The 24,530-nt window shown below is 36.1% G+C and overlaps 1 protein-coding gene across 4 annotated transcripts in view; it reads left to right on the top strand.

Moving 5' to 3' along the window:
- The window catches only part of LOC131691972 (pikachurin), a 788,885-nt gene that overhangs the window by 630,000 nt on the left and 134,355 nt on the right, over window positions 1-24,530 (top strand). The gene's annotated exons all lie outside the window — the stretch shown is intronic.

The following is a 24,530-nucleotide window of genomic DNA, read 5'->3' as shown; positions in this document are numbered from 1 at the left end:
GGAATGACTTTTCGGGTGGAACCATTCTGATAGAGGCTGACGGAAAACTGTGTGTTCGAACAGCACACTAAATCAGCGGATGATCACGAATGTTTGAAAACTTCATCTGCTAAAAACATCCAAGGCAAGTGACAAGTACCAGACTTGTTATAAACACTTCAACACACAATGAGGGCTGCTATCCCTCCCTCAGGATGAGGTAGAAAAGAATGATGCAACGGGAGCATTTCTACCGTTGTGTGTGAGGGCCCGAAAAATGAGAGAGTTCCTCTCTTGCTCAACGAAATGATGTGGAAAAATATTTTATTACGCATGGGATATTTGCTCCGTGGAGGAGAGTGGGCTACACCTCATGATGATTCAAGAGGAGTTTGTGATGTCCTCACACACCTTGTGAGGAGGTAATGATTAGTTGCTATGAGGTTTTGTTATATGGGTTTGATGCGTGTGCAAAGTTTATTTCTGATATATATTTTTGTTTTTGAAATGAATGTATAGTTAAGCGTTGCATGAAGCAATTCAACTGTTTAAATATATACATAGTTTTCAAATATTTATAGGGCCATGAGCCTCTTTTCGCCCTATTACAATTAGCTCTTAACCCATTTGAAACCATTGGTTAGAGTAGCGTTTGCCATATATTTGTACTATCTTTTGACTTAAATGGTAGTGCGATATTTTGGGTACCTGATTAGAGTTTTCGTTGCACTTAAACAAAAGTATTCCACCATTCTCGGGCCATTTATTATTTTACTAGTGGTTCTTAGGAACGAAGCCAACGTGTTGGTGCCAATTTATAGAAATTTCATCGATTGTAGGCTTCGTAAGTGATAAAATAGTACAGTACCCTCCTTAAGGGGCCATAATTTGCCAAGCGATATATTATTAAAATATAATACTCATTTAGGAAGAAGTAGTTAGGGTTCGTCGCGGTTGCGGTAAGTACCGCAACCGCGCGGTGTTTACCGCACTCGCACCGCAAAAACAGCGGTGCGGTGAGACACTTTTTCTCGCGGATGCGGTGCGGGAAATGAGCTTTTACCGCGCGGTATTACCGCAACCGCACTTCAAAAAAAAATTGATAAAGTCTGCAGTCTGCATTAAAAAGTGGATTAAAGCTATGACTTTTACCATTTAAGAAGGACGCAACTAGATTGATTTTCTTAACGAATACTTAGCAATGTCATTATTAGGAACATCTCTCTCTCAGAACGTTGGAGTTTTATTTATTACCCTACAATAGAGAAACATGATAAACATTTAATTGCTCCAATTTCCATAGACTTGACAATGATTTGAAAAGAAATCTGAATATAATCTGTATTCGACCCATCGCTACTTGATTTTTTACATTTTGGTCATTCAAACATGATAAAACATACTGTTACTAAGAAATAAAATCTATAAGCTGTGTCCAATATAATTTGGCACCATTATTTTAACGACATATTTTGAAAACTATTTATTTTATACTTCAAAGAAAAAAATTACAAATAAACCTTTTCAAATACATAAAACGCAAAATCCAATCATTGAAAAACAATTGAATTTTACTGTCAAATCCAATTACAAAATGCATCATTTCTCCTGATTCCTCTTAGAAATCGTGGAATTATGAATTGTTTTCGATGACATTGTCTCAACTGTGAATTTTGGTTAATTTGGAGTATTTAGAGATGGACTAATGATAAAAACAATCCAAAGAATGTAATTATCATCATCAAACCAAACGAATTCGAAGGATTTTTTTTCGCGTGCGTCCATTGTTTGTCCAACTGGGAACATTTTCTACCAAATTAACAAATAATATTTTTCAGTTAGGAGTATTTTGTAACATTTTGAAAGTAAAGCTTTCGAGATTAGTGTAAGGCATTGCGATTTTTTTGGTGTTTCTCAAAGTCTCCCTCAAGGTCTTCCTTCATATTGTGACAAGTCAAAGTTAGCCCAGATGCCAAATTTTGCATAGTTTGGACAGTTTTTGTCTTAATTGAAAATTTATCTCGAAACTTTAACGTAGGGGTTTTTACATAGAATCTGTATACAAAGTTTGAAATAAATCGGTTAAGTAGTTTTCGAATGGCAGGTAACACCGCAAATCATGTTTTTTCAGAGACGTTCTACAAAAAGCTTCGTCACCGAGTCGTTTGTCGATATTTTTGCATGGAAAAATTACAGCATGTTATTGAAATGATACACTATAATGTACAAAAGTTTTGATCAGTTCACTTCACTCAAAGTTTAAAAAATCGAGAAAAAGAGGGTTTTTCATGCCAAAACCCTCACCCCTCTTAATAAAACTTGCAAAGTTGAATATTTTCATAAAAGTTACATTCTGAGGAGTCCGTCAAAGATAATTTTCGTGTGAATAAGAATAACATTTTACTATATATGGCTACTCAAAACAAATGAATAATTTTTCAGCACAATTTTTAAAATACATGATTTTTACCGCGCGGTGCGGTGCGGTAAATGCAATGCGGTTGCGGTAAGCGGTGTGGTTTTATTATTTTTTTTGCGGTTGCGGTGCGGACTATCCATTTACCGCCCACATCCGCACCGCGACGAATCCTAATGGCACCCATAGCTAAACTAAAACGTGACACACATGTTTCTATTGAAGCAAACCGTTTATTCGTTACGCACTGTCCAGGTGGATTAAGAATTTGTTACCAAAACTTCATCATAACTCATTTCACGGTGCTATAGTGATTTTTTAACTTTTCAAGTGAACTAGCATAGGTTATAGTGCAACACAAAATGTTTTGAAAAATGTTGCATGCCCCCAAATTGATTTATAACAGAATTAAATGTTCTTCCGAATTCTTATTAGAACCATAAAGTGCCTTTGGAAGAATGTTGAACCATTTGCATATTTGTCATGAAAAAAAATGCAAAACATGACAATTTTCTTATTATTGTCGCAATTTAGCACAATATTTCTTGCATAACAGAATAATACAGCATACCTTTGGAAAGGTGCAATTGTTCTCTTTAGAACTTTCTAGAAATCGGCTAAGTCTGGACAACGTAACTAATGTTTTGGTGCCAAAGGTCTCAGAAAATGTTTTTTGCTATAAGTGAAGATGATAAGGAGTAATGAGAGCAGCCTTTATTTTTTAAAAATTTTCATTGCACTTTGAAGGCAATACATTCGTTAAGAAATCGGTTAACATGTTATTTAAAAAATAATAATGATGTTGTAAAGCACTCCCGTAGGTACCTGGGCAATGATGTGAGAAAGAACTCTGCGAAATTTCTAAACGATTAGTATAGGAGGTTTTAAGTTAGTGTGTACACCGCATTTTTTCGAGTTTCCTCCTGAAAATTCAATGCCACTCACCCAATTTTTAATACTTTGCAATGAAAATTTACAAATGTCAATCAATCTGTTTAAAACATTATTTCTCTTCTAGGGGGATTATTTAGTGAAATCAGTATCAAAATAAGAAGCTTCGTCTTCTGCTCCGAATATAGGGAAAAGAGGTAAACCTCTTACAAACCTATAACTAAACTATTTATGGAGAAGCGTTTCGAGTACGACAACAAAATTTGTGAATCTGATTCAATTGGTATGAAAGCTGTAAAATGTTCGTATTTAAGCGCAACGAAAACTCGAATCGAGTGTTCCAATTATTGCCTTACCTTTTAATCCAATACGTTGAACAAAGATGGGAAAAACTGCTCTAACCAACGGCTACAAATTAGTAGGGTGATAATAGAAACAGGCCGAAAATAGGCTCATTACCCTAGCGTTGAAAGATAATCAGAATAGCATAAAATTTTCGACTATATATAATTTTAAATATTGCTGTCGATAAATATCTCATTTTAAAAATGTATTGCCCATTGGAAATTAATCCGCACAAACTTTCTACTTTGACATTTAGTAATAAATAAACACAAACAACTATTTTTTAAAACTTCATTACTTGGAAACTAACCGGCCAAAACAATATATAATAGAGATAAAAACGAAACTATTTGATAAAAATATTTTTTTTTAAATTTTATTGAGAAAGAACGCTAGAATAGAATCGAATATTTTGCACCCATTTTACTTGGAAGCGATTTCATGTTGTATTAGATTTCAAAATCAAAATATTTATCTTCTATTATGGTGTTATTGAGTTTCACGAATAGGATTGATTTTAAATTTTCCGAGCTTAATGTTGTCTGATCGTTAGTATTTTAGTTAGGCCACTGAATCCTCGCTCAATTGAAACCTGTGCTCAAGGCCGTTTGCCACAGTAGAGTCAAAACTGGGTCCTCCAGCCTCTTACATTCCCACCACATGATGATATCCATATTCCACGAAGCACTGATCTACACCACGAAAATTATACTTATATCCCCATCCTACGCAGCAGACAAAATTCCATTAAAACAAGAGAGGGAAACAATCACTCTCGCGCTCCACACTCTCAGCATTTTGGAAGAGGGATTCCAACCCATCTTCAATCAGTTTTGCGCTCTCGCCTCTCCTGTGTGATGCACATATCATCCTCTAATCATTGAACAAGTCATCACCTCTGATGATGAGTTTGCTTGTTGAGTGGGAGAAGAGTTTTTTTCTGCTATTGGAGAGGTGTGTGAAGTCCTCCTCAGAATATTGATATCTCGCCTCATTTTTGCATCATGAGTGATGCTCCAGCAAGCCTGATATTAAGTATAAACTAGTGAATGCAATGCAGGATTTAGTTAAGCAGTTCAGGCACTCAACTATGAAGAGTTCAATTATTTAACTGTCCAAATGCTGCTTTCTTTTCTTTCAGTTTAAATTTAAAGTAAAGATGTTCTCAAATATATGCTTGGTATTTATACTAATAGTACGGTGCACAGACCGAATACAGAAATTCAATTTGTGTATAATTGAAATCAGAGTTAAAAATAATCGAAGTTTTGGTTTTGATGGCTGAAAATGAAACTGATGCGACTCGCGATGAATAAAAAAAAAATAATTCAAATACCCATGTTATTCATTCAGTTGAATATCGTACAATATATTCATTTGACTAATTATCTAGGAAAATGTTTTCAAATGCCAGTAAAGCATATGAAACAACAATCATCATCGCTTACATTGTGCCAGGGCGTACTTAGATGCGTTTGATTCGTTGCTGCGCGGTCGCTTCGTGTAATAATGGGAGATGAAAGAAAATCTGCATGGATGAATGTGCGAGCGAATAGCCATCACAGAATCAGAATCGCACCCAAGCCAAAGCTCTACGAGCGTATACAAATCGATGAAATCCTATTCTCAAGCGCGTTTTCGCAATACAGGTATACCTCGAATTAACATACATTTTCTGCTCAAAACATGTAGGTTAAATCGAATTTTATGTTAAATCTAAACATAAAAGAAATGTATGTTTTGGAACAGAATTATTATTTTATTTATCGCTCGAAATATTTGCAAGTATATTACTGATTGAATCCACCTAACAGTGACATAGAACCCATATATTCATAACTAAATAAATTCTCAGCAGCTGAGATCTCAGCCAACATATTTTTTGCTGAAATCTTAGTGAAAGTCACATTTGACAGCTGAGACTCGGAAAATATTTCGCTGAAAATCTGAAAACAGATGTCGTTTTGCTGAAATATCAGTTTGCAAATTTGCTGACAACGCCGCTCTAGAGACCGCGTAGCATTTGATGGCTGAAGCCAAAAATCGATCCACTGCCCTCCAGCGGTAAAAACGATAGTCTTCATTTCTTTTTTGGATTTATTATCTAAATTTCTATTTAAACATTTATTATGGTAAATAATATAACTTTTGGGGGACTACTACGCAGAGTCTTTGAACATCTTGAATCGCACACAATTGCCAGTTCAAGTTTTTTGAACCCCTATCTCTTCTGCTTTTGTTGAGTCCGCAGTAATATATAAAGAATCTAATCACAACTTGTGTCGGACTAACATCGCTTCCTCTATCTACATTAAGTCATGACCGGCTCCTGGTAAGCTCGCAATGTTTGTTTAACAATACTGATAAATAAACACCGTGAGCTTACCAGGAGTCGTACATTGAAGGATGACTTGTGCCTTTCGTCGTTATCGTCTGTTGATTTTCTGTGCAATTCCAGGAGGTGTCGATCCATAACGAGTTTTTTTCTGCAAAGCTCGAGTTGGGTGCGTTCACCACTCAACCATCGAGAAACTTTCATGATCTTATTACAAATTCCCAATAGTTTCGTAGTTACCGCTATAACCCCAATACCTATTAGTGGGACTCACCGAGCGTCAATGTCTCGTCATCGCCTTATTTCTTCGATTAGTCATATCTTTCCAGTTATCTTTTTTTATCGTACACAAAAATACTTATAAAAATATTATCAGAAATTAACTTGTACCACGAAAATTATTCATTTATTCACCTTGTTGTGCGTACCAAAAATAAACATAAGAAAGTCTTTGGATCTTGAACATAATCTAGCTAAAAAACGATGATGTTGCTTTAAGCATTAGAAACGATACACATATTCTCTCACTGAAGCGGATCATATTAGCATTGATTCTTAACATTTCGCTTTAGTAACATTGATAAAGAAAAAATTAAAAAAAAATTAACATGTATGTTAAATCGAGGTAAAAATTATGTTAAATCGAAGTACGTTAAATCGAGGGTATGTTAAATCATGAGTATGTTAAAACGAGGTATACCTGTAGCCAGTAATGAGTACCGCAATGAATTGCTGTACAAAGGATATGAGGGGCGTGAATTTCGAGCACTCTCCATTCTAGCGACTATCCGCGGGAAATGTAGTCGAGTGAATACCGAACAATGATGATTTTTTTCGGAATCTCACACGTCTTTCAAGTTTATTCACCGCTCATTAGTTTCTCTCTCGTTGATCCACATTCAATGTACTTCTTTCATAAACTATACATAAACTCACAAGTAGAAAAATTAAACGAAGAATAGAGTCGGAGTTCAGGAAAAAAATTGCAACGAGGTTAGTTTCGAACATTTTCAATTACCGTAAATCGGGGTGACATTGATCACTTTTCGAAGTAATCATTACATATTTTTAGACGCAACACATTTTTTTCAAGTTTAATATTTTTAAACCATGTACTGATGTATGGAGAAAAAGATTAGATGGTTTTACCTAAAATTAACCGCTTACAGCTATTTTTCCAAAAATGATTTTAAGTTGAAGTCTGTTTTCGTATTCCGGGGTGACTTTGATAACCTGCATGTTCACCCACATTAAGTTATTGATGTTAATGTTTTTCATTCAAATGTTTGTTTAAACTAATTTTGGAAAGATACTCATTGTTAAATAGATGTTAATTGGTATTAGGCAAAGTATTTCAATGTACTGTAAAATTCGAGTAACCAAAATTCGCATAAGTTGTGTCCAACTAGAATAAAAGATTCTGAAAACCTTTGAAACTGCTAAAATTGTTTTATTTCAGTGCTTTATCAATGTACAAAAAGTTTCATCCATTTTAACACGTTGGAATATTGAACAATAAAAAAATATTGCGAATTTTAGCTTAAAACAATTTGAAATAATTGACTACTAGTTTCACAAAAAATGTATTTAAAATAAACAAATTCTTAAAACTAAATTATAGACTAAAAATATAGACACTTTACGAAGCTTCGTAAAAATAAGGTAAAGTCAAATTTCAGTTTTTTGTAGTTTTTGTATCCAAAAACCGAACAATATACTCAAAAAGTATAACAAATCAGTATTTTATAAGTTTAGAGTAAAAATCAATTCAAATTAAAATAATTCGGTAGACTATTCTGGTTTAATAAGCGATCTAGGAAAAAAGTTTCGAGTGATCAAAGTCACCCCGGTTTACGGTAATGTTCGTTTATTTATTCATAACTACTCAAAGGTGGATCACAGACAAGAATGTGAGAACAAATACCTAGCAGCTATTTAAAGGGTCAATTAGGAGGTATTGGAGGCTGCAGCGGTGATCACAAAAACTGTTGTGAACATGTGAAAGCATCATCACAGTTCCTCGATGGCGGAGTGGTTAACGCACCCAACTAGAGACTGGGAGATCGCAGGTTCGATTCCTGCTTGAGGACATATCTTTTCTCAGTGTTTCCAATAAAGGTGAGTTTTCACCGATTCATCATTCTCACTGTTCCGGTCATTCTTTCTCTGTCTGTTTTCCTGTGGACACGTTCATACAGAATCCTTATTTAAAGCAGATTTGCACCAAGCTTCAATAAAACTTAAGTATCCCAATATTTTACTGTTTTCAGTTTGACTGTATTCCCCATAATGTGAACCGCATCCAACAAACCTCACGACGAAATCCGAATTAATACTGGACTTTTGTTAATATGAAAAGCAAGGAAACTGGTCTTTTGTTTAGGATGGTCATCAATGGCGAAGTAGCAACTACGACGGCGGCAAAATGCTCCCTATTTGCCAACTACTTCACTAGGTCCGCTACTATTCTTATTGTTCATGAGTAATACTGTCTCCGCTCTAATGTGTGGAGGGAAACTGTTTTTCGACGATGCACAGTGGTCAAAATGTGTAAATTCATGCCTTTAATTATTTAGCGGAAAAACTATAATGTTCTGTGTTTTGGTGACTTCGGAAAAGTTGTTGGAGCTACCAAGGCGGATTTTCGGAAGTAGACAGCCATGTTCCAAAATACAGTGTAAAGACATTTCTGAAATCTAACTTTTTACTGGTAGCAGATAGAAAGTTTCAGTCTTCGGCAAAGTTGTAGAGAATATTATTTTTAGCAAATCTTTCATAAGAACTGACTCTCTAACTATAGCCGTTCCAATGTTATGCGGTGTTTTCATGAGGACCCCCTTCAAAATTGGTTTTTTCATGATAACTCTTGTCGTATTTATTTCTCCACAAATATGTGTTCCGAAATGTTTTATATATTATGAAAATGCACAACTTTGTTGAATATTTCAAGACGATATTATGTTTTTGGAGAGAGTTACAGCTTTTTTATGATTAATATTATCAAACTTCATAGCCAGTTTTCTCAAAAAGTTGCAAAAATATGCAGATGAAATATTGTTATTTTGAAACTATCATAAATCCCCTACAAAATCCTGAAGGAATGGTTTGTATCCGATAGTATCCAAAGATGTTATGATCGAATGAAAGTGCTAGTAATCGGGGCGATCGTATTATGTGTTATATTGAATATTTAAAAATAAGATAAACATAACTGCCATCAAATCCCCACTTTACGGTCAGTTCGATCCTTAGGAGTTCATCATCCGAGAAATACTGTAGGTTTTCGCTGTTCGCTTCTACTATGCGGTTTGACGTATGATCAAGAAGCTTCTGTAAGTCAACTTCGACAGAAAACTCGGTAACAGTTAGGGACCATTCATAAATTACGTAACGCGTTTAGTGGGGGGGAGGGGGTTCAACAAGTTGTTACATATTGTGACATAGGGGGGAGGGGGAGTAAGCTAGCTCGTTACGTAACATGTTTTCACCGAAGAAATTTTTTTTTTTGAAGGAATTTGTTACGTAATAGGGGAGGGAGGGGGCATAAAGAAATTTTGAGACAATTTGTTACATGGGGGGAGGGGGAGTCAATTTTGGGCAATTTTTGCGTTATGTAATTTATGAATAGTCTCTTATGGATGATTCATCGGGGTAACATTTTTGTTTCTCGGCGATAACTTTAGTGTATGATGGGTATATATTAACATTTAGTACTTTGGCACCTTTTTGAATTTTTATATAACTCGCTTTCGTAAGATTGTATTCGACGATCAAGGATGCTTAAGCTCCAGTGTATCGGATTTCTTGTGCTTTCATCCATGAACGTTGCATTTTAGAAGCCCGAGTGGGAGTTGTTTGCGTTGCCTCTTTAACAACCAAAACTGCTGATAAATCTCCTGACTCTCGAAGTTTCATCTGTGTCGCAAAAGCTAACTCATCAGAGGAATATTTTGATCGCAAGATTGATGTTTTGATGCGCTTCACTTTGTCAGTGCTTTCCAAAAAGGGCAGAGTTTTTCTTCATCGACAAGTTTCAATTGGCTTTGTGTTTATTTTACTTGAAATGTATCCGGGTAGTCTGAACGAACTGTTGAAGTAATCAGTATTGTATTTTAGAACAATAGATTCACTACGATGATATCTAAGCCATAACTTATTAAAATATTTGCAGACAGTCGGGGCAGTTCTTTCAGTTTCGCTTGCAACATATGGCATATCATCAGGAACTATGCGATAAGCTTTGAAAATTGCCTGGCAGATTTCATGTAATTTTTTACTATAATCACCTTTGGTTTTTTTTTTCCAAAGCTGAAACAGCTGACGTTTACTGATTTCGACTACATAAAAAAGAACATTTATGTTGAATAACAAACATATACATCAGGGTATTTGAAACATTAAGATGTTATATTGAAATGTCTAATTCACAGAACATTAAATAACAGGGACAAATGTTCGAGCATAGAATAGAAATAAAACGTCTAATCAATAACAGATAACGAAATTGCCTAAATAAAATGTTGCGTTGCTTTCACAGATTACAATACACTAAACAAATATTCATGGTAACCATCAGTCCGCACTTACCCGCAATATTGGAATACATATTTCAAATTTGATTTATAACTCAGGTTCCTTTGTTTTAAAGTTTTTCTTTAATTACGTAACAGATAAACGCTTCTTCAGAATGAGTTTGTATATTTGTATAAAGCCTTCCATGAGCACCAAGCATTGGAGTGTCGCCGAAAAAACTCATATACTCACAATTTCATTCGATCATAACATGTTAGGATACTATCGGATACAAACCATTCCTTCAGGATTTTTTAGGAGATTTATGATAGTTTCAAAATAACAATATTTCATCTGCATATTTTTGCAACTTTTTGAGAAAACTGGCTATGAAGTTTGATAATATTAATCATAAAAAAGCTGTAACTCTCTCCAAAAACATAATATCGTCTTGAAATATTCAACAAAGTTGTGCATTTTCATAATATCTAAAACATTTCGGAACACATATTTGTGGAGAAATAAATACGACAAGAGTTATCATGAAAAAACCAATTTTGAAGGGGGTCCTCATGAAAACACCGCATAACATTGGAACGGCTATAGTTAGAGAGTCAGTTCTTATGAAAGATTTGCTACAATTAATATTCTCTACAACTTTGCCGAAGACTGAAACTGTCTATCTGCTACCAGTAAAAAGTTAGATTTCAGAAATGTTTTTACACTGTATTTTGGAACATGGCTGTCTTCTTTCGAAAATCCGCTAAATAAATTAAGGCATGAATTTACACATTTTGACCACTGTGCGATGGCTTGAAAATATTTCTTGTTATAAGAAATGAAGCCGAAAACCGTGAGCTACAGTGTCTCATTTAGGGTTGTGGTACCGGTAATACCGGTACCGAAAATCCCGGGAATACCGACCCATTTTTGGTACCGTAATACCGGTACTGACCAAAGGCCAGTACCGGTATTTTCGGTACTATACATTTTTTTATGACAAATATGTTAACTCTGCAGGGGGATCTGTTTCAAAATATCGGTCTGCAAGATAACGTTTAATTATATTAATTTGCCTTCTAGATGAATCGTTGAGATAACACCTTTGTGTGGAAATGAGGTGGGGCCATCATAATAGTAATTCTAGAAGTTAAAGTTTTATTATCGACATTCTGATTGGTTTCCATTACTCACTGGATGGCGCATAATAAGACTATGGTCTAAGTCATGTCTGTATTTGGTTTGCTCTTAAACCTTTATCTATAAAAGAACGAACAGCGATTTAGTAGCTTACAGTTTTAGACTTGGTGAACTGCTTCAAATGGGGCGATTTGTAATTATTGGTGATCGGAAAATTCAGGAAAACTCCACAGATTACAGGAAAGCAAGAAGCCTGGATATGCGTTAGAGAATAGTAGGCAAACGACATAAAGGCCGAAACAGCAAGAGAGGTAATGCGATTAACCTGCTCGGATTTACTACCATTCTCGCTTTGATTTACTGTTGTTAATAGGGTTTCATACATTTACCATCTGTTCAAATCGACGAAAGTCGCACCACTTAGCAGTTATTGATTTCAAAATGGCCTAGATTTCGAAATAGAAGAAGGTGCCCTATATGAAAAATATCTTCTGTGAAATAAGTCTTGCCATTCCGAAGCAATTAAAAACAATAAACATGTTTTTTGATCAGCACAAATCAATCATCTGAGAATAAGATCACCAGTTTGAGCATTCAATTTCAGTTTGAAGCCTTTTTCGAAATTTTTAAAAAAATATTCGAGTACCGGTACTTTACCGGTACTACCGGTACTGAGGGCTTCAGTACCGTAGTACCGGTTCTCGCCAAAAAGGGTCGGTACTGCGAACCCTAGTCTCATTGATAGATTTTATAACTGGTGCCAATGAATCATGTTGATCCTTAGTATTGCGAAATGTTTTGTGTCATCAGTTTTTATTGCACAAAGGACATGTTTAATTTCAACTGGAACTCAGATACAACGCGTTGATGACGTAAAAGATCAAGGCGTTATTCTTGTTGAAAGGCTAACTTATACTAATCAATTACCAGCGACTATTGACAAAACAAATCGACAACGGAATCTCCAGTGAATTCCGGGATCCTTTGTGTTTCGAGACTTTTTATTGCTCACTGGTTGGAATTTGCAAATATCGTCTGGTGCCCTTATCAATACAGTATCGTATTAAAGAAAATCCGGGCCCGGGGGATGTGGGGGGGGGGGGGGGGGGGTAATTCATAAGGGCCCCTACCAATGTTAAATATTCGATCATGAAATTGTTTAAGGGGTTATATAAAAATTTGAGGAGAAAAACCTACTAAGCTCGTGATTTTTCAAATGGATTTATGCAAATTTTAATTGAAAAAGCAAAAGACAATTAGTTGGTGTTACCAGCGATAAAAAATCAAGCTGAGCTAAAAAAAATAATTAAAATTTTCGCAGTATTGGTCCCTCCACCAAAGTGCGTTTGTTATGCAGATATTTGCGGTGAACACTCACCAAGGCAAACCGCTCAACTAAAATAAAAAGTGAACAAATTATTGAAGAAATATCTATTGTGGTGTATTTGAACGGTTCGGTTCGCCGAAAAAAAATTCTTTTTCTATGAAAAAACTGTGTTGACGAAAGGAATCGGTTTTTTAGATATACAAAATTTTGAACAAAAATTAACAAAGGATCAGAAATTTTTGGACGAAAAAGGAACCATTCAAGTACACGAGAATGTTCAAAATTTAAAAAAAATATGAAAATCGGTTGAATAATTTTTGAGATACCACGTTAACCGCAAGAGTACTATTAAAAAGACTCCAGTAATCGTATTTAAAGATCAGCGTTAACTTCAAGGAAGAAGAAAAGAATAAAGATGGGAAATTAAAATAAAAGAGAGACGATAATGAAAAAATTGGGTGTAATGGATAATACAAAAATATAATAAAACAATCATATAGACAGAAATTATGAAAACATGAAAAAGTGAAGAATATTCAAACTAATATCGTACGGAAAAAATGAAGAAAGAAATAAAAAAAAATAATTACAAAGGTGGAAGAGAATTAAACAAATGAGAGGTAACTAAATATAATCGTCAGTTGTCACGGTAAAGATGGACACGTCTTTCATTACCAGGGCACATGTTAGTGAACTCGGGTGATTCGTAGTTATACTGCCTAAGCTCGACCCTTATTAACAGAAGACAAAGATTAAGCCCGTACGATATTAAGCCTGTTTTAATGACCCTGCCACTTCTAGTTTTCCGATCTGTTTACTTCACATTCTTGCTCTCACTTGAGTACTATGGCTCTAATTTTCACAACTTTCCCTACGAATGTCGTTAAAATGTAAAAAATAAATAATTAAATATTGAAAAAACTGGTTGTTGTTGTTTGATTACTTTACAAAAGAAAAAAAAAATAAGATGGAACAAAAAAGGAAGACACTAAAATTGCTCAATCTTATTAAGAATATAACAAGAACAAAGTAATAAAAAAGATAAACGAGAAATTTAAAAAATGGCAAACAGAAATATAAATGCCAAGGTGGGTTTACCAGAAAACTGAAGATAAAGAAATCAGAAATTTCTAAGAATAATTGAATAAATAAATAAAACGAAATCAAAAAACAAAACGATGGAAAGAGTAAAAAAAAATAACGAAACGAAAAATTACGACAGAGTGAAACAATGGGCCAAAAAAATTGGATGAATTTTACAAAAAAAGAAAACTTGTGTGCATGCAAAAATGAAAAAAAATGTGGCGAAAAAGAAAATATTTAAAGGTATAATTTTTTTTTTTTTTTTTTTATTCATTTCGTTTATTTGATAGGCACAAATGCGTTATCTTGGCGGTGCCAAATGCTTTTGTTTTTACATTTTGGATATCTTAAAACTAGGAGGTTACAATGTTGAAATATTTTTTTTTACAAAGGAAAAGAAAGTTTACAGCTATCTTAAGACTAGAAATAAGATTCAATATACAAAAGAGGGCCAAAAGATTTTTTTATGAAAAAAATTTAAAACAAGGGATTCACTTTGATATACAAGAGGGGGAGTAATAGTATTTTACGAAATATTTTACGGTTATCTTAAAACTAACAATATAGTTTAGTACACAAAAGGGGGAACAAATATTTATGAGAAACTTCACAGAAATCTTAAAACTAGGGATTCAATTCTATTTACAAGATGGAAGACAAGAGTTTCAATAAAGAGTAAAAATTATAGCTATCTTAAAACTAGGAATACAGAATACTAATTTGAATTTTTTAACTAAAACTTATGCTTGGTCAAGATATTCAAAGGGTGGCTTATTTCCGCATCAGTGTAGCAGCAGTTGTATCAAAGACAGGGGAGAGACAGGGAAAGAAGAGCAAAACTTGCAACTTTCGCTCGAACGGCGGGGGGGGGGGGGGAGGGAGATCAGCGTATCAAATTTGCGCCTCAGTCTAGTAAGTCGTCGAGTACCGGATTGGCGGATGGTATTCTTCGGACCCGCGGGGAATCCTTCAAAAGTCATCGGACCTCGAGTCGCTCTCGCTTCAGTTTCCTTCTATGCAGGCGTAGTGGTAAGGGCGACGGCGGTTACATAGTGGCACTCTGGAGCTGATCGGTTCCACAAGGCAGGAGGAAACTCTAAAAACGAGAAATAAAAGAGAGGGGCTAAATTGGGATATTTATCGTTTTTATGAAGGTATAAATAAGGGACATATAGGGGAAATCACGAGTTGCCAGCATATCTCGGACTGGTACATTGGGTGGTCTACCTCGGGCCCGAAGGGATTCCTTTAACTGAGACCTGGCGTCACAATACCCGGCGCACACCCAGACAACGTGTTCGATGTCGTGATAGCCCTCGTCACAAGCGCACAGACTACTCTCTGCAAGCCCAATACGCCGCAAATGCGCATCCATGGTGTAGTGATTGGACATAAGTCGGGACATTACACGAATAAAATCCCGACCCACATCCATCCCCCCGAACCAAGGCTTCGTTGATACCTTTGGGATAATCGAATGTAGCCATCGTCCAAGTTCCCCATTGCTCCACGAGGTTTGCCAACTGTTGAGCGTCCTCTGACGACAAATACTAAAAAATTCATTGAAGCAGATTGGTCTTTCGTATATGTCACCATTTAATGCGCCCACCTTTGCTAATGAGTCGGCCTTTTCATTGCCCGGGATAGAACAATGAGAGGGGACCCAAACAAAGGTAATCTTATAAGATTTTTCAGATAACGTACACAAGGACTCCTGTATCTTCCCCAGAAAATACGGTAATTGCTTTTTAGGCTTCACCGCACGAAGAGCCTCGATAGAGCTGAGGCTGTCCGAAACGATGAAGTAGTGATCTGTGGGCAGAGTGTCGATGATCCCAAGGGTGTACTGAATTGCAGCTAACTCTGCGACGTAAACTGAAGCGGGATCATTGAGCTTGAATGAAGCGGTGATAGTATTGTTGAAGATACCGAAGCCAGTGGACCCATCGAGATTTGATCCGTCAGTGTAAAACATTTTGTCGCAGTCGACTTCTCGGAATTTATTATAAAATATATTGGGGATCACCTGCGGGCGTATATGGTCCGGGATTCCACGAATCTCTTCCTTCATGGATGTGTCGAAGAATACAGTAGAATCAGAAGTATCTAGCAAACGAACACGGTTGGGAGTATATGCAGAAGGATTAATGCTCTGTGCCATGTAGTCGAAGTACAAGGCCATAAATCGGGTTTGAGAATTAAGCTCGACGAGCCTCTCGAAGTTTTCAATTACCAACGGGTTCAGAATGTCGCATCGGATGAGCAATCGATATGAGAGTTCCCAAAATCGATTTTTTAGCGGAAGAACGCCCGCCAGCACTTCGAGACTCATCGTATGGGTCGAGTGCATGCAACCCAAGGCAATGCGCAAGCAACGATACTGGATTCTCTCTAGTTTGATGAAGTGTATGTTCGCAGCGGAGCGGAAACAGAAACACCCGTACTCCATCACCGACAATATCGTTGTTTGGTACAACCTGATCAGGTCTCCTGGGTGAGCACCCCACCATGTTCCAGTTATTGTTCGGAGAAAATTGATCCTTTGTTGGCATTTCTGTTTCAGATACCTAATGTGACATCCCCAGGTACCTTTAGAGTCGAACCAGACCCCGAGATATTTAAATGTGAAAACCTGGTTGATCGTTGCACCCATTATTAAAAGCTGGAGTTGCGCCGGCTCACGTTTCCTAGAAAAAACAACCAACTCAGTTTTCTCCGTGGAGAACTCAATACCCAGCTGAAGAGCCCAAGCAGACAAATTGTCCAAGGTATTTTGTAATGGTCCTTGCAAGTCGGCAGCTTTGGGCCCTGTAACAGAGACCACCCCGTCGTCTGCAAGTTGCCTTAGCGTGCATGAATTGGCAAGACAATCGTCAATGTCATTCACGTAGAAATTGTAGAGCAGGGGACTTAGACATGAGCCCTGGGGAAGACCCATGTAGCTAAATCGCGATGTTGTTAAATCGCCATGCGAAAAGTGCATGTGCTTTTCAGACAACAGGTTTAGCAAAAAGTTATTTAAAATTGGCGAAAGACCATGCTGGTGCAGCTTCTCTGACAGAGTGTTGATAGAAACTGAGTCAAAAGCCCCCTTAATATCCAAGAAGACTGATGCCATCTGCTCTTTGTTAGCATAGGCCATTTGGATTTCTGTAGAAAGCAACGCAAGGCAATCGTTCGTCCCTTTGCCTTTGCGGAAGCCAAATTGTGTATCTGACAGTAAGCCATTTGCTTCAACCCAATTGTCGAGGCGAAACATGATCATTTTCTCGAACAACTTCCGAATACAGGACAGCATTGCAATCGGCCGATACGAGTTGTGGTCGGAGGCTGGTTTTCCTGGTTTTTGGATGGCGATGACCTTCACTTGCCTCCATTCATAAGGGACAATGTTACCCTCAAGAAACTTGTTAAATAAATTCAACAGGCGCCTTTTTGCAGTGTCAGGCAGATTCTTCAGCAAGTTGAATTTGATTCTGTCTAACCCTGGGGCGTTATTGTTGCACGATAAGAGAGCAAGTGAGAACTCCACCATCGAAAACGGTGTTTCGTTCGCGGTATCGTGAGAAGACGCGGCGCGGTACGTTTTCTGTACCGGGACAGAGTCCGGACAGATCTTCTTGGCGAAAGCGAATATCCAACGGTTTGAATATTCCACGTTCTCGTTGGTACTATTATGATTACGCATACGTCGAGCCGTACCCCAAAGAGTGCTCATCGCTGTTTCTCTCGTTAACCCGTCGACGAACCGGCGCCAATAACTGCGTTTTTTGGCTTTCATTAGACTCTTCATTCGCCTTTCTAACGACGCGTACTGTTGATAGCTAGCGGGTAACCCGTCTTCCCGGAAGGCATTATATGCAGTGGACTTTGCCGCGTACAGCTCTGAGCACTCTTTATCCCACCACAGGGTGGGAGACCGTCTATGGGTATTCGCGCTGGGTACTGGTTTAGTCTGAGCTTGATTCGCACTGTCGAGAATCAAGCCAGCCAAAAACCTGTACTCTTCCTCCGGAGGAAGTTCTTGAGTGGATTCGATTTTAACGGATATCGCGGTCGCGTAACTCTTCCAATCAATGTTCCGTGTGAGGTCATACGATACATTGATTGTTTCCGATGGTCTTGAACCGTTAGCAATTGAAAATTTAAAGGTATAATTGTAATAAATGGATCAAATAGCAAATGGAAAAAAGTAGAATTTTAAAATATGAAGCAGAAAAAGAATTGGAAAGGATATTAAACTTGCCACAATGAAAATACTTAATAATGGGATAATGTATTGAGACAGCCAAATGAAAATTATGAAAAAGAAATTTCAGCTGATAATGAAGAGGCCAGAAATGAAAAAAAGCCATCAGAAGAATAAAATAAAAATATAGTAATGATAAAAAAGAGGTAACAAAGGTAAAATGAAGAAATTTGAAGATTTTTAAAAAATGTAATAGAAACAAGAAAACAGTAGAAAAATTGCAAGATTTGAACAAAATTAAAAAGTATAAAGTAAAAGCGAATTCTATACATTTCTTTTCTAAGAAATGTAAAAACATCTAAAGTATTGGAAGAATGTTGTAACTTTGGAGCAACAAATCTTTCACTTAGAAAGCGCAAATTATCTAGATTCTCAATCTCATGCTTCTATAGATGCAAAGATTTTGAACAGGCAATTTTTGTAGGAGCCGTAGCGTGCAGTTGGCTGGGTTGCCCCCCATTAAGGGAGCCACCCTTAGGGGGCGCTGAAGTCCTAATCTGAATTATATAATAAGTGAGGATAAATGTTAAAATAATATAAACTAGATTATTGCTCGAAAATTGAACTGAAAATAAAAGCCAATGTAAACCTCAAATAAGCGCACAACTGAGACTCCACCCAAGGTGCAAAAAGATTCCCTACGGTCCTGTCAGTCTCATCCATATTGGTTCATAATATTTGGCGTTGTTCATGAAAGAAACCAACGAACCAACAACACGAGAATTTAAAATACAAAGACTTCAAATTAAAAAATAGCGAAAATATTGCAAACTTTATCGTTTGTTTACTCAGTTGCATAGAAATACATATTTGCGATAGATTTGTGGTTATGGGAAATTAAGTAGGCCCCTCCTTAAAACTCTACCAGAGATCGTGGAGTAAACGAGAAGATAACCCTACGGCGCATACCGTGAGAATTGAAGCCTACTCGTTATCAGGACCGCAATATCACAAATTTGTCGGTCATCAACGAGTTCTGCACTAAGTTGAATTCCTGGTTCAAATTTCACATGACACTTCTTGACTTATCTCAAATTTAAGAACTGTTTACTTCGCCTTTGTGTCAGAGTTTGCTCGAGCTGGTATATTTGGTGGCCTATTAGGAGAAAAATTTAATCTTTCGTAAGGAATCTCCTCTGCCTATAATTCTTGGGAGTAGTAAAAGATGTCCCCACTGGGGATCATCATAATCGCACTTCTAAGCCAAGAAAAAATAAACATATTGATTTGTCGTGATGAGTGGCGTAGCTCCTCTTTTTAATATTTTTGGAAAGAGTACTCATAGCGCTTTTCAAGGGAATGCTTCAGATTACTCGGACGCTGTTTGTGTGCGTGGCATGGTTATGTGGAATCTCCTACCAAAGGTCACTTCATACGAGTTTGAAAGGATACAACATTTGCAATAGCCAACTCCGTGCTTCAGTAGATCCACACATGACAAATTGTTGACTGCACCGTCGATCTCAACGTTGTCAGCGCACATATAGACACAATCCTTCATAAAAGGCTTGTAGCCAGTAACGCAATTTGCTTGCTTCAGTCAGGATAACACAATTCTGAGCTCATCTGGGCGAATTTTCGAGAAAATTGTAACAATGAGTATTCCTGCGTCAGTTCTTTCGAAATCTTTAGAATATTTAGTAGATTGTTATGATTCAAAAAAAAAAGATCACAGTTTAATGTATATGCTTTAAATGGAAGTCTGTGTCTGATACTAGACAGATCACTCTAGAAATACACCAAATTTGTTCTGAATTTGAAAAAAATGCATTTGTTGTCCATTTTTGCATTTACTTCACACTACCTCGCAGACAAGCCTGTTCAACAAATGCCTTACGCTGATCAACTTCGTTCGATGTTTTGTTAGATGTAGAGCTAGTTTCTAGCAGGGCTTAGACGTCTTACAGGCAACGCTGAATACATTTTAATTTTCTATTTGGATTTCGATATGTGTCTAGTTATAAAATTCGATGTTATTTTACTTCTACGCAAACTACTGGCAAACTGCTGTCTGTTGAATAGATGTTCCCTCGATTTCCTCTATATACCTAGCGTCAACTGCTTTCATTAAAATAAAGATCTGTGGCTGAAATGAGCGACAGTCAAATACAAACGAACGTCAGTCGAATCTGTTGGAAATCGTTTTTTTGTTTTTTTTTACCAGTTTCCAAGCATCGGAAGTAAATATACCGAACGGTTGGAGAAGGAACAAATATTCAAAAAAGTTCATCGAATTATTGTGTGATAGAAGCAGTTTGAATTCCCTAATAAATCGTCAGCTCAATAAACTTATCTACACATCCCGTCTTGCGGAACAATCCACTGTCCGTACCTAGCGTCAACGAATTTTCGTTTTCCGAAAAACATCTCCATTCGAAACTTTTAAACACCTGACTTTGAATGATTTTAGAGACATCTGCATCTCCAAGAGCGCAGAAGCCCATGCCATGGCTCTGATTATTATAAATGAAAATCATGGCTATTTTTTTATTTTTTTCTGGTTTTCAGGGCTATTTGGCGTTTTTGAGTTTATTTTTTGTTCTGATTAACCAATTTTGCCAGGCCGGTTCAACAACATTTTAATAGATACTTTTGATATTGTCCTTGTATTTAAGAAGCCAGAGTCTTTAACAGAAGGAAAAAAAGGCCGACGATTTGATGAAACTCATCGGCACAAGAAAGACAGATCACAGGCAACACCTCCTCGATCTAGTTTTCACAAGTCAGTAAGACGAATGATCTGGCGGTAAGGGCATCGCAAAAAAAACTTTTTTTTGAATTCTCAAAGGCCCCCCCTCCCATATTGTGACAAATGTCGAAGTAAGCTTAGATGCCAAATTTCAGATCATTTGGACAATTTTAGACCCCCGCCCACTTCGCTTGAAATTTTTGAAATTGGTACTATGGGAAAATATAGAGGAAAAATATACTAAATACTATAATTTTTGAAGTAGCTATCAGAAAATTACAATTTATACCTCTTTTTAAAGGAAATGACCTAAGTTATTGAAAGGATATATTCATCTATCTATAAAAATAGGGGAAAGTGGGGTACTGGGTCATTTTGGCCCCAAAATCCCCTATTTTTCATAATTTTTCTGCTTTGTGATGCAAATCATACATATTTTGGAGTTTTTCTAAGGTAAACAAATCTCAGAAATCGAACGGAACCTTTTTGACTCGTGTCCGAATACGGGAAGTTGGGGTTATAGGACCTTTTGTCATTAATATTAAATTTTATAATTTTTTCGTGCATATATCTCTATTATTCTTCAATCAATTTTCATGAAATGTAGCTTGTTGAACGCGGAAAATTATTATGAATACAACAAAAATGAATTTGTTAGCGGTAAAATTCAGAAACATCAAATTTTTGGACATTAACTCTACAAATTAATTTTTTTTCGTTAAATGTCCTAATACCTCAACTTCCCCTATTTTTCCAGGATGGAAACTTTTCTCATGCGACCCTCAAGCGTATTTTACACTAAAAGTAGTAAATTTAATAAGAATTTTGTTGTTAAACGGAGTTAATATGTGCAATTTTATGATAAAAATGTGAAATCGAGACTATATATCCGATAATTTGATGTTTCTGAGTTTTACCGATAACGAATCTATTTTTATTGTGTTCCTAAGGATTTTTAACGTTTAACAAGGTACATTTTATGAGAATTGATTGAAGAATAATGGAGATATATGCACGAGAAAATGATAAAATTTAATATTAATGACAAAAGGCCCTATAACCCCAACTTCCCGTATTCGGACAAAAGTCAAAAAGGTTCCGTTCGATTTGTGAGATTTTTTCACATTAGAAAAACTCCAAAATATGTATGATTTGCATCACGGAGCAGAAAAATTATTAAAAATAGGGAATTTTGAGGCCAAAATAACCCAGTACCCCACTTTCCCCTATTTGTCTAGAAACAGGAATATCTTCCTTCAAATACTAAGGCTATTTACTTTAAAAAGAGGTATAAATTGTAATTTTCTGATTGCTACTTCAAAAGTTATAGCATTTAATATATTTTTCCTCCATATTTTCCCATATTACCAATTTCAAAAATTTCAAGCGAAGTGGGCGGGGGTCTAAAATTGTCCAAATGATGTGAAATTTAGCATCTGAGCTTACTTTGACATTTGTTACAATATGAGAGGGGGGGCCTTTGAGAATTCAAAAAAAAATTTTTTTGCAATGCCCTACTGGCACGTAGCGATTCGCAAATGATAATACTTGTACCTAATACACGAAACGGGGAGAAATACATCGAAAGCTTTTGGGCACAAGGATGACCGGAATCGCCTGTAAAAAGGTTACCACTGAGGAGTAGGTATTTGAATTATTTCTCTGAGAGGTTCCTATATCCACACTACTCAAGCGTAGTAACGGTTCTGTATACGGAGCTGCACTGCAGCATAGTGCTTTAACGCCAAGGTTGCTAGGAATGGTTCGAATAGTAGTAGTAGAGCGAATAATAGTATTCGGGAGCTTTAATGTCCGCTATACCACTTGGACAATTTTGGTCGGTTTCTCCGTTAGCAGGCTTGGTGAATGGTTTACGCCGAAGTCCAAAGCACTAAAATCATTGGCAAGTAAGTTGGAGTTCAACGTTTGGGACAATATATTGCAATTGTTAATAAAAAATTTGTATCTTCTAGTGTCTAAATATGATTTTACGCATGAAGTTTGGTACTTTTAAGATCTAAATTGGGTCATTCAATAAACAAAAAGATCGATTTTTTACTTTGAAAACTGATTATATTATATTTTCTGATTATTTTTGGAGCGATATATGTGTTTTTGCCCCGATTTTCGCAATTAAAAGCCGTTCAATTTATTGAAATTTCTTCCATCTGAAGTACCAAATAAATTTTCAAGGTATCTTTTACAAAGTCGCAATTTTTGTCATTTGAAAGGTTTTTCTTTGCATCGAATATTTTACAGTTTATTAGCAATTGAAAAATGATTAATTTATATACTTTAAATTGTATACTGTGTTGCAATTATTTGTTAAGTTGTCATGGTCCCGCAACCGAGATAAAAACTGGTCCATTGAAATCATAACGCATCAATACATCTTTGACAAAGATAAGTTCTTAGCAATCAATAAAGTACCAATATGCAAACATATCGTCGCTGTTGTGCTATCTTATGACAAGCGCCATTTTGCACATTTCGCGAAAAACGATTTTTAAAGTTTGACATTGAATATCTTGAAACTTATAAATGGTATAAATAATTCAAAGAAGACAAATGATGCTTCTATCTATTCTGCTTTAATCTCTCAAATATTACGAGAATCGGTTAACTACATAGCGAGTTTTCTTTAAAAATGTAAACAAAAGTCTGTCTCACACGTGTCATAGGTGTGTATTGATGACAAAATTTGTATGGCGTGTCATAATCGTGCATGGAAAATTTTCCATAGAAAAAAATCATCAATTATTAACTTTTATTCATATCTTTGGCTTCATTTGGTCTATAAACAATCGGTGAGATGCATTTTGAAGGAAATGAGTCAGGGAATCTAGAAAAAAATAGTTATTTTTGGTTACAGTGTTGCCAAATATGCTATATTTCCAATTTAAAACTTAAATTGCATTTTTCTCACAGTCCGTGCATTTTTGTTTTGAAAATGATTATGCCATTGTGTTTATCAGATAGTTTTACATATAAAAACATCTCATACATAAAGATAATTTGAGCCAACCCCCAGACACAGTCATTTGAAGCAAAAAATTAGAAATTTCTCTGCACGTTTCTCGCTATATCTCAGTAACCAAGCAGAATGTCAAAATTCTGTAAACGCCACTTTGTAGAGATTTTTTAGACAAGTAATGTGGCATATCTAACTCAGTTTACCCCAAAATGGCGTTTGTCATAAGATAGCACAACAGCGACGAATATGACATCTACGGTGACAATACCTCATTAGTAATATAACTTAAACAATCATTATTATCCTCTGTATTCACTGTACTTGTCCACGTACGGTACGAATCGGATAAGTGAAGGGCAGAGTCATAAGATGAATTTTATCGATCAACTGAGAATTGTATGTAATTTAAAATGCTGGTTTTCTCAGTGGTGGGTCGTTTGCTAGCATGCGTTTCATTATAATAAATAGGCAAACTGTAAGTTGATTCTCATGTATACATAACGTTTTTAGGGCGTTTGCAATACATTCTCCAATAACGATGTACGATGGAATGTGGTTGGTTGAGTGGATTCGGAGAATATGAACGCTGT

The sequence above is a fragment of the Topomyia yanbarensis genome, chromosome 3 (assembly GCF_030247195.1).
Source record: "Topomyia yanbarensis strain Yona2022 chromosome 3, ASM3024719v1, whole genome shotgun sequence".
Classification (NCBI taxonomy): domain Eukaryota; kingdom Metazoa; phylum Arthropoda; class Insecta; order Diptera; family Culicidae; genus Topomyia; species Topomyia yanbarensis.
The sequence above is the reverse complement of the archived record's forward strand: the minus strand, read 5'-3'. Positions and strand labels throughout refer to the sequence as shown.